Raw genomic sequence first — 18,543 nt, 5'->3', positions numbered from 1 at the left:
TCTCAAATTCCTCTCATGGAAGGTGGCCCTCCTCATCGCTTTAACTTCGGCCAGAAGAGTGGGCCAATTACAGGCTCTCACAATTCAAGACCCTTTTCTGCAATTTAAAGAGGACAGGATGATTCCCAGAACTAATCCGAAATGTATCCCAAAACTACCAACTGACTTTCATTTCAATGAGCCATTAGTTTTAAAACGTTTCTTTCCACAACCAACAACAGCAGCGGAAAGAGTTCTCCATTCGCTGGACGTACAGCGATGTCTCAAATTATATTTGCAAGAAAATGCTTTTGCAAGTCTTCACAGCTTTTTGTCGCTTTCAGCGCACCCAGGAAGGATTTCCCTTTATCGAAACGTGGGATTGCCAGATGGATTTCCAGTTCTATAGTATATTGTCACCAAGCTGCTGGAAAACCTCTGAACGCATGAGTTCGTGCTCATTCAACGAGAGCAGTGTTCACCTCCACTGCGTTATTTGCAGGAGTGCCGATCCAGGATATCTGCAGGGCAGCGCCTGGAGTTCTACGCAGACCTTCACCAGGCACTATTGCTTGGAAGCAGCCGCAGAGACAGATGTGGCAGTGGGAGAAGCGGTGCTGAGGAACATTATCCAATAATGGTGAGCCCTCTTTGCATCCCTCCGTCCTTTTGTTTTCATTACAAATGCACATTTTTTCTATTGTTATGTTTAGTTACAGTGATTGCAATATTTATATGCAGAATTCTAAAATAACTATGTACAGAATTATGTCCAGAGCTCGATCATGAATATGCCCTTTGATGGCTCCCGCCTCTTTGGTGACAAGGCTGACAATGCCCTGGAGCGCTTTAAAGACTTGCGGGCCACGGCCAAGTCTTTGGGTCTTTCCACGAAGAGCCCTGCCACGTCTGGGTTTCATTGCTTTCGTGGAAAAGGTAAGAACACCCAAGCACACTCCTCACTAAGCCTGTGATTTCCGCTGGGGCGGGTCTGTTAACCAGCGAGCGGGTCAGTCCACTTCCACCCCCGCTGCTTCCGCCTGTAAGCCTTCCTAATCCGAGCTTCAGGGAGCACCCCACGCCGGTGGGTGGCAGGGCACGACACCACCTCCGTCAATGGCACGAAATTACCTCGGACAAGTGGGTGCTGCAGATAATCTGCCACGGTTACTCGCTCCCCTTCCTGTCCCCCCTCCCCCCTCACCCAGCCATGCCACCTCGGTTCCACCGGCTGTCGGGGGATCATTTGACTCTTCTCCGTAAGGAAGTTACGGCCCTCCTGGCCAAGGGGGCCTTCGAGCGCGTTCCCGGTCAGGAAGTAGGAAACGGTTGTTATTCCCACTACTTCCTGGACCCCAAGAAGGACAAGGGGGGCCTGCGCCCCATCTTGGACCTCCGGGACGTAATTAGCTTCCTCCGAAAGGGGAAGTTCAAGATGCTGGCTCTGGCTCAGGTCCTGACTGCCCTGGAGACTGGATGGCGGCGTTGAACTTGCATGACGCTTATTTTCACATCCCCGTCCTGCGGGCCCACCAGCGCTACCTGCGGTTCACGGTAGGCCAGGAGCATTTTCAGTTTGCTGTGCTCCCCTTCGGCCTTCCCAGTACCTCTCGGGTGTTCACGAAGGTGATGGCGGTGGTCGCAGCTCATCTGCGCACGTCAGGGGTGTCAGTCTTCACCTACCTCGACGACTGGCTGTTGAAGGCAGGCTTGCCCAAGGCAGTCGTCTCCCACCTCCAGACTACGGCCGACCTCCTGCATTTGCTGGGGTTCTCCATCAACGTTCCGAAGTCGCACCTGAACCCCTCTCAGAAGCTCCCTTTCATCGGAGCAGTTCTGGATTCGACACTGTTTCGGGTTTATCTTCCCGAGCAGCGAGTCCGGGATATTCAGGCTATGATTCCACTCTTTCAGCCTCTATCCCGGGTTTCAGTCAGGATGACCCTCCGGCTTCTGGGCCTGATGGCCTCCTGCATCCTGCTGGTGACACATGCAAGGTGGCATATGCGCGCTCTGCAGTGGGACCCGAAGTTCCAGTGGGCACAGCAACTGGGCAACCTGGCGGATCACGTACAGAGCTCGGAGGACGCTGCGCGACAATTGCAGTGGTGGCTCACAAATCGCGATTCGGTCACTGGCAGATCCCTCTCCCTTCCTCAACCGGAGCACACAGTGGTGACAGATGCGTCACTCCTGGGATGGAGAGGCCACATGGGACAGGTGGAGATCAGAGGCCTCTGGTCTCCGGCGGAGTCCCGGCTCCATATCAACCTTCTGGAGCTGCAGGCGATCCGGCTTGCACTGAAGGCATTCCTTCCCTCTGTCCGGGGAAGTGTAGTGCAGGTGTTCACGGACAACACCACCGCCATGTGGTATTGCAACAAACAAGGCAGGGCGGGGTGGTTTCTAGTGTAATCCTGTTCGCAGACCCACCACCGGGGTTGGTATTGCTGGGGTATCTATTCTAAGGTAAGGAATCTATCACTAACGTTCCTCTTTCAGATGCACAAGATACTTACTTGTGTAACAATATATCTGTAAGTGACATTAGTTAGTGATAGATTCCTTACCGCCCCGCCCATCGTCCCCGTTCTGCGAACTGATTACTAGGGTTAAGGTCATCCCTTTTAGGGCCCTAGTTTTATGCACCAATTGTTAGTATCTTGTATGGCTCTGCGTTCGGCGGGGAATAGTTTTTATTTATTTTATTTTTATTTATTTGAGTTTTATATAGCGCTGGCTAGACCCGGAGGTATCAGAGCCCTTTACATGACGATCGGAGTTACAGGCAAACAGGTTACATTTGTTCAAACGCAATCAAAACATAGGAGACAAGGAAAAAAGCAGAGTTACAGAAATTCCATGAGGGGGGATGGGCGAGACAGGGGGATGGGGAGAAACAAAAAATGTTGTGTACAGAACTGGCGTCAGCGTGCATGGGTGGCGCCTAAGTACTCTCCGTAACGTCATCTCGGCGCCTACGATGCCAGTGACGGACGCAAAGCTGCAGGACGCCACCTACTGGCGCGCAGAGTTACTGCTGAGCAGAAAAACTTTCCTGATCCAGTGTGACGTATTTTAAGGTTACAATTGGGGGTGGGGTCGCACACTACTCGCACACCAGCGGTATCGGCCCTAAGTACTGTGGTAAATGTAGTTACGTGTTCCGCGATGCATCTTCTTTCGATTCTCTGCTATCTTCGCTGTCTTCGCCATCCCTGGACACGTGTTTCGGGGTATCACCCCACGTCAGCAGGGATAGGCCGTGTTCTTGGGTTGCCGGTGGCTGCCAAATATCTGCCAGGTTTAGTACCACCCGGGCGCGTAGGTGCGGGGTCCCAGGCTCGTCAGCCAACTGCTCGAGGGAGCTTTAACATTACAATTGGGGGTGGGGTCGCACACTACTCACACACCAGCGGTATCGCCCCTAAGGACTGTGGTAAATGTAGTTACGTGTTCCGCGATGCATCTTCTTTCGATTCTCTGCTATCTTCGCTGTCTTCGCCATCCCTGGACACATGTTTCGGGGTATCACCCCTCGTCAGCAGGGATAGGCCGTGTTCTGGGGTTGCCGGTGGCTGCCAAATATCTGCCAGGTTTAGTACCACTCCCCCCCCCCCCCCACCCCCCGGTCCCCCCCTTCCTTGAGAAATATCTGCATAGCCAGCTAGGACCCCGGCAGACTTGGAACGCCACCACCTGCCTTACTGCCCCACATCAGAGCGACCCCCAATACCAGTAATTGCAACTACCCTTGCAGCAAATGCCCCACATATCCTCAATGGCCCCATCAACCAAACATCCCATCAGCTGTCTGGGGTGACATTCTGTAGCTCCATGTCAGAGAGTTCTTGAGCGATTCCAGATCCCGGGCTCCCTGTTCCACTCTTCTCCGCGTCGGTATCAGTAACCGCCGGGCTGACCACCCCTCGGCTGATGGGCGCCACCGCTCTCACAGCCCTGTCTCGCTCATGCTGCTGCACCATCGGGGAAGTGGGCCGCCCCCTCGGTGGAGTAGTCGCCTGTCATTCTCGAGGGGAAGCCGCCCGCGAGGTACTCACGGCCGCACCTCCACGACCCTCCAACCAGTCCCATGCCGCCTGCGGGGAAAGAAAGAAGTGGGTCTCCTCGTCTGCCGTCACCCGCAGTCACGCCGGGAACAGCATAGCATAAGGGAGACTGAGCTGACGTAGCTTTCTCTTGACAGCCAGAAAGGAGGACCGTTGACGCTGGACCTCCCTGGTGTAGTCCGGAAATATCAGCACCCTACTGTTCCCTATTTGCAAGTTCTGTTGTTCCCGAGCCCTCTGCAGGATAAAGTTCCGGTATTGGTAATGCAAGAGTCTTGCCACCATGGGCCGCGGAAGGGCTCCAGGTTCTGGTGGGCGAGCCAGGACCCTATGCGCTCGCTCCAGCGCATAAAATGGGGAGAGGTCTTCCGGCGCTACCTCCGACCGCAACCAGTTCTCCAGAAACCGGACCACATCAGCTCCTTCTTCGCGTTCCGGGACCCCCACTATATGGAGATTGTTGCGCCGGGAACGCCCTTCGCTGTCCTCCGCCCGCAGGTCGAGGACTTTGACTCTCTGAGTTACCTCGTGTAGAGAGTGACGCAGGGCTGTCACCTCCTCCGGGATGCCCTTCATGGTGATTTCATGGGTCGTCACTCTCGCCTTGAGCTTCCGGTGATCATCCTTCAACAGGTGAGATCTGATCCGATGGCGTCCATCCTTTGCTCAAGCGACTCCCGGGAGGCCACTATGGCCTGCATTATTTCACCCAGGGTGGGGTCCCCAGGCCATTCCGGTCGCCGTCTCACCGCATCACCATCCTCGTCCTCTGTGTGCTGGTCTGGTTCGTCCAGGCGTAGAACCTCAAAGCCCTTCTTTTTCGATACACGGCCCATTGTAGCGGTCAGGTGCAGTCAAAATTAACAGCGTCGGGGGAGTCCACAGTCACACTCCACCCCAGCAGGGCACTGCTGAACCCGGCCGTCCGCTCCAGAAATCTCAGCCCCAATCGCCGCTCCGAACGGGTGCTGGACCAATGTCGTGCGGTGACACCTCGCGGAGGAGCTTCACAGCGCCGAGCTGTCTGATCCGATGTAGGAATTATTCATGCGGTGCCTCAAGTGTCCCGCTTGCCAAGAGATGGCCCAGCACACCACCCGTCAACTTCCTCCACCAGTCAGTCACCAGCACAGTGGCACCACAACCCACTACCAGTGCCTCCGCATATGCCGCAGGTGTCCTGCAGAGTTGTCACCTAGGACCGCCGGCCAATGAATCCCCCAGCCTGGTGCGTTATCCTCGCCTCCATCGTCACAGGCCACCAGTCCACAAAAGCTCACCCACCCTCCGCAGGCAGGCACCGGGGGGAGTCACACCCACCGCCACAGGGGCCACAAACAGCACCCCCCAGGAGTCTCGCAGGTCCAGTCGGCAGTGGGGCCAAAACTGCGTCTGGGGAAGACGAGGGCCCAAGGTACACCCCGCAGCGTCACTCCAGGGGGACCTTCAGTAAAATGCCTGGGCCGCGAAGGCACCAAAATCAGCCCCGGTCAGGCTGCAGCCCTGGATCACGCTCTCAGACCCCTTTGTTAGGTCCGGGCCTCTCCGCCGTCTGCTCCTGGGCCCCCGGCCTGTCAGTCAGGAAGCGGGTCTCCCTAAGGCAGTTCTAAGGCCTCAAGGACCCCTATCTGATGGTTTGGAGGGCCGGTGGCAGTTGAGCATTTCGCGCCGGTCTCCAAATGGCGCCCGTCATGTCGCGGGGGCCACCATGGCAAGGTCAGGCAGCCGCATCTGCTCAGCCGAGGTGTCTCCGCCTGCGCCCGCCCGCAAGGAAAGCCCCCTCACCGCAGTAGTCCGAGGGAAGCCAGGAGTCAGCCCTCCGTCTCCAGCAGTGGGGCCGTCGCACCCTCAGGGAGTCCGCCGGTCTCGGTCGCCACCTCCGCAGCCAGGCACCGGACCCTCAATACGGCGCCGCCATCTTGTCCGCCGAGTCGGCGGCCTGCAGCAAAGGAGGGAACGGACACTCTCCCGCCTGCTATCGCCTCTGCCACCGCCGGTATCCGTGCTCAGAAGGGGCACCAGTCGCTCCGCTGTGTAATGCGGTGCCGGGGCCCGAGTTTGCCAGCCAGGATCAATGGTTTTAGAGGGCAGCCGCGGGGGAGCTCCGGAGCCAGCTGGTGCTTACATCGGCGTTCAAGCCACGCCCCACATGAAGCATTGTATGTCTCTAGAACACAGCCATCGCTATCAGCCTCCAGATCTTGCAAATACCCTACTGGCGTAAAGTGCTATTTTAAGGTATTATTGATTAAAAGTCCTATTAAAATAAATCTAATATAAATTAATATCTTGACTTAATCAACACTGGGAACTTATGTCCCTTTTCACCCAATCTCAATGTTAAAGAAATACGGACCGTACAAAATTAGTTTTTAAATCTGCACTTACTCTAGTATTGGAGCTTTCATAGATTCACATGCCTGAATCATTGCCCGTCGTCGAGACAGGAGTCTCCGGTATATAAAAAATCAATGCTTAGTAGTAAAGCAAACTGAAAAGAGGCCTAGGCCCATTTCCCTTTTGCAACCCATAACCCTAGTTATGTAAAAGAGACCAAACTTTCCCCTGAACCAATCAGAGCTCCTCACCCTTTAGAACCCGCCTGAGAGAACCTTCTGCTCCTCAGATTTTCTACCCCACGTTGTGCTAGTGAGTCTCCCTTGAGCTCTGCTCAAACTCTTCATTCCTACTCACTTTGACTGGGATTTGAGATTGTATCATCTTCCAGATTGGTTTATTTGAATACCATGGCTGACAAGGAGAAAAAAGGTTTGTTTAGAGTTTGTGCCACCTGCTCTAAGGAAAGGCTCTATACAGACGACCCTCATACAGACTGCATTTACTGTCTTTATCCAGACCATCAGGCTAAGGAATGTAAGGTATGTCGTAACTTTTCCAACAAAACCTTGCGGGATCGTGAGGCAAGGCTATTACTTTGGCTTCAGAAGGTGAAAGCCAGAAAGGAGATCCTCTCAAGTGATAGTGAGGAGGAGTCATCTTCGTCTAGGAGATCTCAAAAAAGGAACAGATCTCAGACTCCTACCTCAGGTGAGAGACCTGAGAAGACCCCTAAAAAGACCACTTCAGGGCGCAGTCCCTCAAAATGTCCTTCAGGGAAAATTTAGGAGAAGAAGGGTCTTGCTTCAGAGGTGAAACATATAAAGAAAACTACCTCAGAGCCTCCAAATAGCCTCCAAGGGTCAAGATTACTATCAAAAAGCCATCCTCCACACCTTCTGAGGAGAAGGAGAAAAAATGTACATCGTCGATGGGAACGTCGTCGAGGAAAATGGCATCACGGTCGATGAAAATGGCTTCGGCGTCGACGAAACCTGAGGTAAAGACTGTTTCTGAGGCTTTATCGCCGTCGACAATTCCACCGTTGAAGACAAGCCCTTCGACGACGACGGAGCTGACAACGACCATGGCTACAATCATATCGTCGACCGTCGACGGCAGTGACCACGGGACCGTCGACGACAACAACGACAGTGACGACAACGTCCACGATAGCGTCGACGACGATCTCGTCGACGAGGGGTAAAACCCCAGAAAAGCGTTTTTTTTGCTTGGAAAAGAACAATCACACCTGAGATTACATCTCCAAGTAAGGTGTCTCCATTGGTTATGTTAATAGATGCTCATACAGCGCACGTACACCCTTGAGTTTCATGGTGCTGGTTTCTTCTCACCTTCTGGAGGAAGAGGATTCGGAGGACGCAGATGATGATGGTCCTTTTGGATATTCTAGTATCCCATCTCAGTTACGGGTGAAATCCCAAGAGGAGGACTCACAGGATGAGTATGAAGGATTTCAGGATCATCCCCAACAACAGCAACAACACCACGAAGAAATGACAAGTGTGCCATCTTCTTTATGGAAGGATCTACAATTCATGCTAGAAGATTATAAGAGAAGATATCCTGTACCTCAGACTTCTAAAGAAATGCCCGAGGTTACGCCTCAACCACGCTCTGTACCAGGTACACCAGTGCGTAGGCGAGAGGTCTTGCCAGAGCCTCTTCCTAAATCTCCACCACCAAGATCTCAGCAAGGTCAAGATACCACAGATGATGACCATGAAGGAGAGATTACGGACCCTAGCAGAGAGTGGGACGACTATCTCATTCCGTCACCTTCGTCTCCTGCACCGAAACCTGTGGATTCTCCACCAGAGGACATTGGTGGGTTTCATAACCTCATGGAGAGGGCCACTAAAAGATTTGCACTTACTATGGTAGAGGATAAAGCTGAATGTTTCTTATATGACTTCAAGGAACCCTATCGTAGGTCTGTTAGGTCCTTGCCGATTGTGAGTCATATCTGGGAGGAAGGCCTAAAGGTCATGGAAACACGAGCTACAGTGACTCCGGTGCTCGCCAGACTGGACAAAAAATATAAAGCGCCTGCAGATGCTCCAGCTTGTCTTTTGGGTCATCCCAAACCGGACTCGGTTATTACATAAGCGGCGCAACAGAATCTGCCAGCTCATTTACGGCACCCCCAGACAGAGAAGGTAGAAGGCTGGACAACGCGGGATAAAGATTTTCCTCTATGTCGGCTCTACTAGTAAAGGCTGCAAATGCCCTGGCCATTCTGGGAAGATACGACAGGCAAATGTGGTGCGACCTTTCGCCATATATTGACCATGTGTCAGAGGCGGATAGACAAGAGGCCAGGAAAATTCTACAGGAGGGGGAGAGGACTTCTGCAGAAGTCATAGATTATGCTATGGATATACCTTCTACAGCATGCGGGTGTCTGGGAGGAGCATCGGTACTGCGCAGACAAGGGTGGTTGAGAGCAACGGCTTTTAGACCGGAGGCCTAGAATAAGATCTTGGACCTTCCTTTCAACGGTGAAGATTTTTTTGGCAAATATATAGATGACACACTACAGAGTATCAAAAAAGATACTGATACTGCTAAGGCATTAGGAACCCTACAATTCAGGAAGGTTCCTTTTCGGGGATCTAAGGGTAGGAGTCAAATGTCTCACAGAGGAGGATATCAGCAGGGGAGATATTCCTCTTACTCCACCTCATCTCAACCCTATCGTCAGCAGTTTACACAGCGAGAATCAGGAGGTTATACGAAATCAACTCCAAGAGGCAAAGGAGGTCGTCAGGGGAAAGACAACACCCGACAACAATGACAACCTTCAAGTTCCGGCTACACCCACTCTACTGCGATTACATGTTCCCCTGGGTGGAAAGATTGCTCATTATTTTCAAAATTGGCAACAGATAACTACGGACTAATAGGTCCCAAACATTTTTCAATTCGGCCACACTCTAGAATTTCTATACAAACCCCCTCGTACACCGCCAATACATCAGAAATGCAGGCATTTACAGCAAATGTGAGAGGATTTTTGTGCAATGCTCCGAAAGGGAGCAATAGAACTGGTACCAAACTCCCAGAGGGGAAAGGGGTTTTACTCCTGCTTTTTTCTCGTCAAGAAAAACATCCTTCAATGGAGGCCGATTCTGGACCTCAGATTCCTAAACACCTATCTCAAAAAGAAATCTTTCAGGATGGTTTCTCTACAGAACATCCTTCTACTGTTGAACCCAGGAGATCATATGACCACACTAGACCTACAGGATGCGTATTTTTATATCCCCATCCATCCTTCACACAGGCAGTACCTTCGGTTCATGGTAGCCGGAGAACATTACCAATTCAAGGTACTGCCTTTTGGCCTGAAACAGCCCCAAGAATTTTTACAAAATGCCTGGCTCCAGTGGCTGCGGTTCTAAGAAGACCGAAACACCAAGTATTTCCCTACCTCGACGACTGGCTGATCATAGCGCCATCAGCAGCGTTAACCCGAGCATCAACAGAGGCTTGCGTGCAGTTGTTTGCCAGTCTAGGTCTGACTCTACACGAAGAAAAGTCTTCCCTTCAGCCAACGAAAACCATCACTTTTTTTGGGGCAATACTGGATACAGATAGAAAGAAGGCGTTCCCCTCCAAAGAAAGACAGCTGAAGATTGTTTCTCTTTTCCAAGATTTTACAAGAAGAAAGTATCTTTCAATACGCAAGTACAAATAATTACTGGGGACAATGTCATCTTGTATCCCCCTTGTGCCTCACTGCAGGTTAAGAATGCGTCCGTTGCAAGAGCAACTGGATCTGCAATGGCGTCAAGCAGAGGGATCCTTCGAGGATGTTATCTAAGTTACGCCGGTCATGGTGCAGGCAGCAACATGGTGGACCCATAAATGAAATGTCTCGCAGGGTCTTTTATTCCTCACAATTCCAGCTCCATTGATAGTGACAACAGATGTGTCCCTAGAAGGATGGGGAGCGTCCCTTCAAGATCTTCAAGTCAGCGGTCGCTGGAAGTTGCACGAGCAGCAACTGCACATAAACTTACTGGAACTCAGAGCGGTCCGCTTCGCATTGCTAGCTTTCCTGCTAAGGATAAGAGGATCATCTGTGTTGATAAGAATGGACAACACAACTGCAATGCACTACTTAAACAAGCAGGGAGGAACAAGATCACTCTCCCTCTCGCAGGAAGCCCAGGACATATGGGAATGGGCTCTGCGACACAGGATATCCATGATAGCAGAACATCTTCCAGGGGATCAAAACATCTAGGCGGATACTCTCAGCAGGCTCAAATCGTCCTGCCACGAGTGGCAGTTGGATCAAGGAGTCCTGAACAACATTTTACAAAGATGGGGAGAACCGACAGTAGACCTCTTCGCAACAGAGGAGAACAGGAAATGCTGGTTCTTCGCAAGGTAGCTTCCCCAACGGGGATCTTGGGGGAATGCGTTTTTGAGGGCATGGTCAGGCGTCTTTGCCTACGCCTTTCCTCCAATTCCCCTGTTGCGGCGAGTGCTTGTAAAGATCAAGAAAGAACTGTGCAGACTAATCCTAATAGCCCCATGGTGGCCCAGACAACACTGGTTGACGGAGCTTCTGCTTCTTTCGGAGGTCCATCCGATTCACCTCCAACCAATATCATCGCTTCTGACGATGTCCCAGGGACAAGTGCTCCATCCGGACCCGAGATCCTTGCGCTTAGCGGCCTATCTCCTGAGCACTGTAAATTTCAGCATCTAAACATCTCACACGAATGTAAAAATATCCTCTCCAAGGCCAGGGCGGATAGTACGAACAAAACCTACAGAATAAAGGGGAAGAGATTTTGTCTCTGGTGTCAAAGAAGTAACGTTCATCCTTTGCATTCGGCACCTCATGAGATGATTCCATACATCTTGCTTTCAGCTAAGTCAGGTTTGGCTCACGCATCTATAAAGGTACATTTAGCTGAAATATCACGCTACAGAAGAACTGCGTCGGGGCTATCCTTATGGTCGGCAAGAATTGTTAAACAATTCATGAAGGGATTATTCAGAGTTTTTTTCTCCAATAAAGCCGCCTCCACCTCTTTGGCGTTTGAACATAGTCCTTTCACAATTAATGAAACAGCCCTTCGTACCTATACATAGGGCAGATCTCAAATTCCTTTCATGGAAGGTGGCCCTTCTCATCGCTTTAACTTCGGCCAGAAGAGTGGGCGAAATACAGGCTTTCACAGTTCAAGACCCTTTTCTGCAATTTAAAGAGGACAGGATGATTCTCAGAACTAATCCGAAATGTATCCCAAAAGTACCAACTGACTTTCATTTCAATGAGCCATTAGTTTTAAAACGTTTCTTTCCATAACCAACAACAGCAGCGGAAAGGGTTCTACATTCGCTGGCCGTACAGCGATGTCTCAAATTCTATTTGCAAGAAAATGCTTTTGCAAGTCTTCACAGCTTTTTGTCGCTTTCAGCGGACCCAGGAAGGTCTTCCCTTTATCGAAACGTGGGATTGCCAGATGGATTTCCAGTGCTATAGTACATTGTCACCAAGCTGCTGGGAAACCTCTGAACCCATGAGTTCGTGCTCATTCAACGAGAGCAGTGTCCACCTCCACTGCGTTATTTGCAGGAGTGCCGATCCAGGAAATCTGCAGGGCAGCGACCTGGAGTTCTACGCAGACCTTCACCAGGCACTATTGCTTGGAAGCAGCCGCAGAGACAGATGTGGCAGTGGGAGAAGCGGTGCTGAGGAACATTATCCAATAATGGTGAGCCCTCTTTGCATCCCTCCGTCCTTTTGTTTTAATTACAAATGCACATTTTTTCTACTGTTATGTTTAGTCACAGTGATTGCAATATTTATATGCAGAATTCTAAAATAACTATGTACAGAATGATGTCCAGAGCTCGATCATGGATATGCCCTTTGATGGCTCCCGCCTCTTTGGTGACAAGGCTGACAATGCCCTGGAGCGCTTTAAAGACTTGCGGGCCACGGTCAAGTTTTTGGGTCTTTCCACGAAGAGCCCTGCAACGTCTGGGTTTTGTTGCTTTCGTGGACAAGGTAAGAACACCCAAGCACACTCCTCCACTAAGCCTGTGGTTTCCGCAGGGGCGGGTCTGGTAACCAGCGAGCGGGTCAGTCAACTTCCACCCCCGTTGCTTCCGCCTGTAAGCCTTCCTAATCCGAGCTTCAGGGAGCACCCCACGCCGGTGGGTGGCAGGGCACGACACCACCTCCGCCACTGGCACGAAATTACCTCGGACAAGTGGGTGCTGCAGATAATCTGCCACGGTTTCTGTCCCCGTCCCCCCCCCACCCCCCACCCCACCCAGCCATGCCACCTCGGTTCCACCGGCTGTCGGGGGATCATTTGACTCTTCTCCGTAAGGAAGTTACGGCCCTCCTGGCCAAGGGGGCCTTAGAGCGCGTTCCCGGTCAGGAAGTAGGAAACGGTTGTTATTCCCACTACTTCCTGGTCCCCAAGAAGGACAAGGGGGCCTGTGCCCCATCTTGGACCTCCGGGACGTAATTCGCTTCCTCCGGAAGGAGAAGTTCAAGATGCTGGCTCTGGCTCAGGTCCTGACTGCCGTGGAGACTGGATGGCGGCGTTGAACTTGCATGACGCTTATTTGCACATCCCCGTCCTGCGGGCCCACCGGCTCTACCTGCGGTTCACGGTAGGCCAGGAGCATTTTCAGTTTGCTGTGCTCCCCTTCGGCCTTCCCAGTGCCTCTCGGGTGTTCACGAAGGTGATGGCGGTGGTCGCAGCTCATCTGCGCACGTCAGGGGTGTCAGTCTTCCCCTACCTCTACGACTGGCTGTTGAAGGCAGGCTTGCCCCAGGCAGTCGTCTCCCACCTCCAGACTACGGCCGACCTCCTGCATTTGCTGGGGTTCTCCATCGACGTTCCGAAGTCGCACCTGAGCCCCTCTCAGAAGCTCCCTTTCATCGGAGCAGTTCTGGATGCGACACTGTTTCGGGTTTATCTTCCCGAGCAGCGAGTCCGGGATATTCAGGCTATGATTCCACTCTTTCAGCCTCTATCCCGGGTTTCAGTCAGGATGACCCTCCGGCTTCTGGGCCTGATGGCCTCCTGCATCCTGCTGGTGACACATGCAAGGTGGCATATGCGCGCTCTGCAGTGGGACCCGAAGTTCCAGTGGGTACAGCAACAGGGCAACCTGGCGGATCACGTACAGATCTCGGAGGGCGCTGTGCGACAATTGCAGTGGTGGCTCACAAATCGCGATTCGGTCACTGGCAGATCCCTCTCCCTTCCCCAACCGGAGCACACAGTGGTGACAGATGCGTCACTCCTGGGATGGAGAGGCCACATGGGAGAGGCGGAGATCAGAGGCCTCTGGTCTCCGGCGGAGTCCCGGCTCCATATCAACCTTCTGGAGCTGCAGGCGATCCGGCTTGCACTGAAGGCATTCCTTCCCTCTGTCCGGGGAAGTGTAGTGCAGGTGTTCACGGACAACACCACCGCCATGTGGTATTGCAACAAACAAGGCAGGGCGGGGTGGTTTCTAGTGTAATCCTGTTCGCAGACCCACCACCGGGGTTGGTATTTCTGGGGTATCTATTCTAAGGTAAGGAATCTATCACTAACGTTCCTCTTTCAGATGCTCAAGATACTTATTTGTGTAACGATATAGCTGTAAGTGACATTAGTTAGTGATAGATTCCTTACCGCCCCGCCCATCGTCCCCGTTCTGCGAACTGATTACTAGGGTTAAGGTCATCCCTTTTAGGGCCCTAGTTTTATGCACCAATTGTTAGTATCTTGTATGGCTCTGAGTTCGGCGCGGAATAGTTTTTATTTATTTTGTTTTTATTTATTTGAGTTTTATATAGCGCTGGCTAGACCCGGAGGTATGAGAGCCCTTTACACGAGGATCAGAGTTACAGGCAAACAGGTTACATTTGTTCAAGCGCAATCAAAACATAGGAGACAAGGAAAAAAGCAGAGTTACAGAAATTTCATGAGGGGGGATGTGCGAGACAGGGAGATGGGGAGAAACAAAAAACGTGTACAGAACTGGCGTCAGCGTGCATGGGTGGCGCCTAAGTACTCACCGTAACGTCATCTCGGCGCCTACGATGCCAGTGACGGACGCGGAGCCGCAGGACGCCACCTACTGGCACGCAGAGTTACTGCTGAGCAGAAAAACTTTCCGGATCCAGTGTGACGTATATTAAGGTTACAATTGGGGGTGGGGTCGCACACTACTCACACACCAGCGGTATCGCCCCTAAGGACTGTGGTAAATGTAGTTATGTGTTCCGCGATGCATCTTTTTTCGATTCTCTGCTATCTTCGCTGTCTTCGCCATCCCTGGACACGTGTCTCGGGGTATCACCCCTCGTCAGCAGGGATAGGCCGTGTTCTGGGGTTGCCGGCGGCTGCCAAATATCTGCCAGGTTTAGTACCACTCAGGCGCGTAGGTGCGGGGTCCCAGGCTCGTCAGCCAACTGCTCGAGGGAGCTTTAACATTACAATTGGGGGTGGGGTCGCACACTACTCACACACCAGCGGTATCGCCCCTAAGGACTGTGGTAAATGTAGTTACGTGTTCCGCGATGCATCTTCTTTCGATTCTCTGCTATCTTCGCTGTCTTCGCCACCCCTGGACACGTGTTTCAGGGTATCACCCCTCGTCAGCAGGGATAGGCCGTGTTCTGGGGTTGCCGGTGGCTGCCAAATATCTGCCAGGTTTAGTACCACTCAGGCGCGTAGGTGCGGGGTCCCAGGCTCGTCAGCCAACTGCTCGAGGGAGCTTTAATATTACAATTGGGGGTGGGGTCGCACACTACTCACACACCAGCGGTATCGCCCCTAAGGACTGTGGTAAATGTAGTTACGTGTTCCGCGATGCATCTTCTTTCGATTCTCTGCTATCTTCGCTGTCTTCGCCATCCGTGGACACGTATTTCGGGGTATCACCCCTCGTCAGCAGGGATAGGCCGTGTTCTGGGGTTGCCGGTGGCTGCTAAATATCTGCCAGGTTTAGTACCACTCAGGTGCGTAGGTGCGGGGTCCCAGGCTCGTCAGCCAACTGCTTGAGGGAGCTTTAACATTACAATTGGGGGTGGGACCCCGCACCTACGCGCCAGAGTGGTACTAAACCTGGTAGATATTTGGCAGCCATCGGCAACCCCAAAACACGGCCTATCCCTGCTGACGAGGGGTGATACCCCGAAACACGTGTCCAGGGATGGCGAAGATAGCAGAAGATCGAAAGATGATGCATCGCGGAACACGTAACTACTTTAACCAGAGTCCTTAGGGGCGATACCGCCGGTGTGTGAGTAGTGTGCGACCCCACCCCCCTTTTGTAACGTATTTTAAGGTAAGGAATCTATCGCTAACTAGTGTCTCTACAGATATATCGTTACACCAGTAAGTAACTTGTGCATTAAGCTGCCATTCATTCCCTGGCACCAACCCATGGTAGTTTGGGAATTACATAACGTGTGTGTTTGTAAAGTGCACATCCACCTGTAGATTTCTTGGGGCTAACGTAGATTTCTGTTGGTTACCAAACTCAGTATACTCATTTTTTCACTACCCAAGGATTAAAGGTAAAGTAGACCGACAAGGATCTGTGCCAGTGAATGGGGTGTTAATCAAGACAGATCCCTGCAGTATATGTTACTATACTGTCTATAGGTACAAAGCGTAGATGATTACTCACCTACTGTTTCATAGTAGTTAATAATTTAAATGTTCTTTAGTAAAAATACCACAGCAGTACCTGGGTACATTTTTTGCATAACTGATGAAATGCAATTATCATTATTCACTCTACTCCAAAGCAATAAAGTAGTGTTTTCTGTTTCTCTATTATTTTTTATTCCAGAATTATATGACTGAAGACACCACATCTGAGATTGGCTTGGACCCAGATCGTATAATGCAAACCCATTGCTTGGATGGCTCATTTATTAATTCTAGCAAAAAAGTACTAGCAATAGAGTGATTTTTCCAGGTGGTTCTGAATATCTCACACTGAAATCAACAGCTTCTAAATCCTTAGGTACGTATCTATTTAGAGATAGTGGACACTATATTTAAGCTATAATGCTATCTCATAATGACAAAAAGAGGTTCTAGTGATATAGTAAAACTCAAAATAAAGTCATCAATACATTTTAAAGAACCCTAAGATAGTATTTTAAGATTATAGCATGTACATTGTCATAGAGGAAAAGTCAAATTAATACTCAATCAGGTTTAATCAAGAACCTGTGTCTGGTTCATTTCCAGAGCCTTACCCTGGGTGTTCCCACGCTGTCACCACCTCGGTCCACAGATCCACTATAGGGCGGATCCTCATCCCTCTGGCCTCCTCCCGAATCAGCGCCCTTTCTGTGGCCCTTGCCCATTTGGTTCACACTTTCTATTACTTTAATCTGTGTTATATGTATTGACAGTTTCTCATTCACCAAGCACCCTTTCCACAATCCCTTTTTTTCAAAACAGACTTTATTACGTTTTCATAAGATGCTCATATACTTCTCATACAGATTCATACACAATACAGTGACCTTGCAACACTTGTCTGATAGTTTTGCCCACAGCATGACTTTGCCTCACCTCGCTTAAACGTGTTTAGTCCGTCAGTCTGTTCAACGCGAGGAGTGAGGTCTTTCCTATAGCAAGAGTCATATCCCAGTTGACCTGAGGTATAGGCCTGCAGGGCTGAATCGTGTTGCTCCTTGCTTATGCAAGCACTGTCAGCATCTATTCTTCAGGGCAAAGAACAAAGAATACCGAACCCCCCTCAAATCAACTCTCCCCCCCCACCCCCCGGACCCTCCCCCTCCTGACCCCACCTCCCCCCAGACATGTTGCTTTCCCTAACAGCATACTTATTGCTCATTATGTGTTCCGCACACTCCATTCGAGTTCTATGACAATAGCCCACATCTCTTCTGAGAGGATACATCCACCTCCTCTATCTCCCCACCTATCCTCTCACCTCACTACCTGCTGCTGCGGTCTCATGTAGTAAAGAGGGCGCTCATAGCCGGAAAGATCAGTCATCGTCAGTCGGGTTTTTGAGCAGATCTACCATCCCCACCCAGGATCTCACCGAGTCCCACAATTTGTCATTGTCAGTCCTCCGAGCTAGTTGGAGCCGGAGTGTCCCCTCGCAGTACGCCCACTTTATAAATTCTCGTAGCCAGCGCACAGCGCTAGGGGCCGTGACCGCCTTCCAATGGCTAGTGATTTCACGCTTGGCTAGGACTAACCCCAAGTCCAGGAACCTACTGGTGATTTTGTTGCGGGAAGTGTGGGGAAACCAGTGTAACAGGCATACCCCTGGAGTATGCTGCTAGTCCCTCTCCGTCACCTCTGTCAATTTGTCCAGTACCTCTCCCCAATATCCCTGAAGCAATGGACAATCCCAGAACATGTGCATGAATGCTGCCCCTTCCAGTCTGCATCGTGGGCAGGTGCCGTGGGAGCCAAAGAACTCATTAATTTTGTGAGGAGTGAGATACGCCTGATGAAACACATAGAATTGGATGAGTTGGAATCTCGCGTTTCGGGGACACTTCCAGGCCCGTTCCATTAGCATTTCCCAGGGTTTATCCTCTATAGGCATTCCCAGGTCAGTCTCCCACTTAGCACGCAGTTCCTCTAGAGGAGTCCTCAAGCCCTGCATCAGCCTCCGATATAAACACGTCACCGCCTTGATCCTACCTGCGGAGGTGACCACATATTGATAAAGGAGGAACACCCGTGGTTCCTCCAGCCCTTTTTTCCAGGGTTTGCGCACAGCGGCCGTCACGCCGTTGTGTAAGAGAAAGTCCTGAACAGGCAGTTCGTGCCTCTGCATGAGATCTTGAAATGGTAGAAGTGTACCATCTTCGTGTAGATCTCCAATGGAGGAGATCCCCTGCTCCTCCCAATCATGTAGCCGCTGCCAGTCCTCTCCGTGGGGGAGCTCCATGCAGAACCACACCGGAATCTCTGGGGCATATGCCGGGCTCCCTTTATTGCGTCGCAGAGCCCTATACCAACATTGCCTCAAGACCCGGAGCTCCCTGGACACCTCCCTTTCACGGACCGGAAGCTGTAACAAAATCCGAATCAAGTGGCGAAGCCCTAGGTCCCTGCCTCTCTGGTCTACCTCCATTCCCAGCTCCCCT

At 51.4% G+C, this 18,543-nt stretch overlaps 1 protein-coding gene across 20 annotated transcripts in view; it reads left to right on the top strand.

The window, feature by feature from the left end:
• LOC144784508 (uncharacterized) overlaps positions 1-18,543 on the top strand; it is a 416,096-nt gene that overhangs the window by 309,730 nt on the left and 87,823 nt on the right. For all 20 annotated transcript variants that reach the window (XR_013601663.1, XR_013601658.1, XR_013601662.1 and 17 more), the window contains one exon: positions 16,245-16,421. The gene's annotated coding sequence lies outside the window, so the exon portion shown is untranslated. The remainder of the gene's footprint in view (positions 1-16,244; positions 16,422-18,543) is intronic.

The sequence above is a fragment of the Lissotriton helveticus genome, chromosome 10 (assembly GCF_964261635.1).
Source record: "Lissotriton helveticus chromosome 10, aLisHel1.1, whole genome shotgun sequence".
NCBI lineage: Eukaryota > Metazoa > Chordata > Amphibia > Caudata > Salamandridae > Lissotriton > Lissotriton helveticus.
The sequence above is the reverse complement of the archived record's forward strand: the minus strand, read 5'-3'. Positions and strand labels throughout refer to the sequence as shown.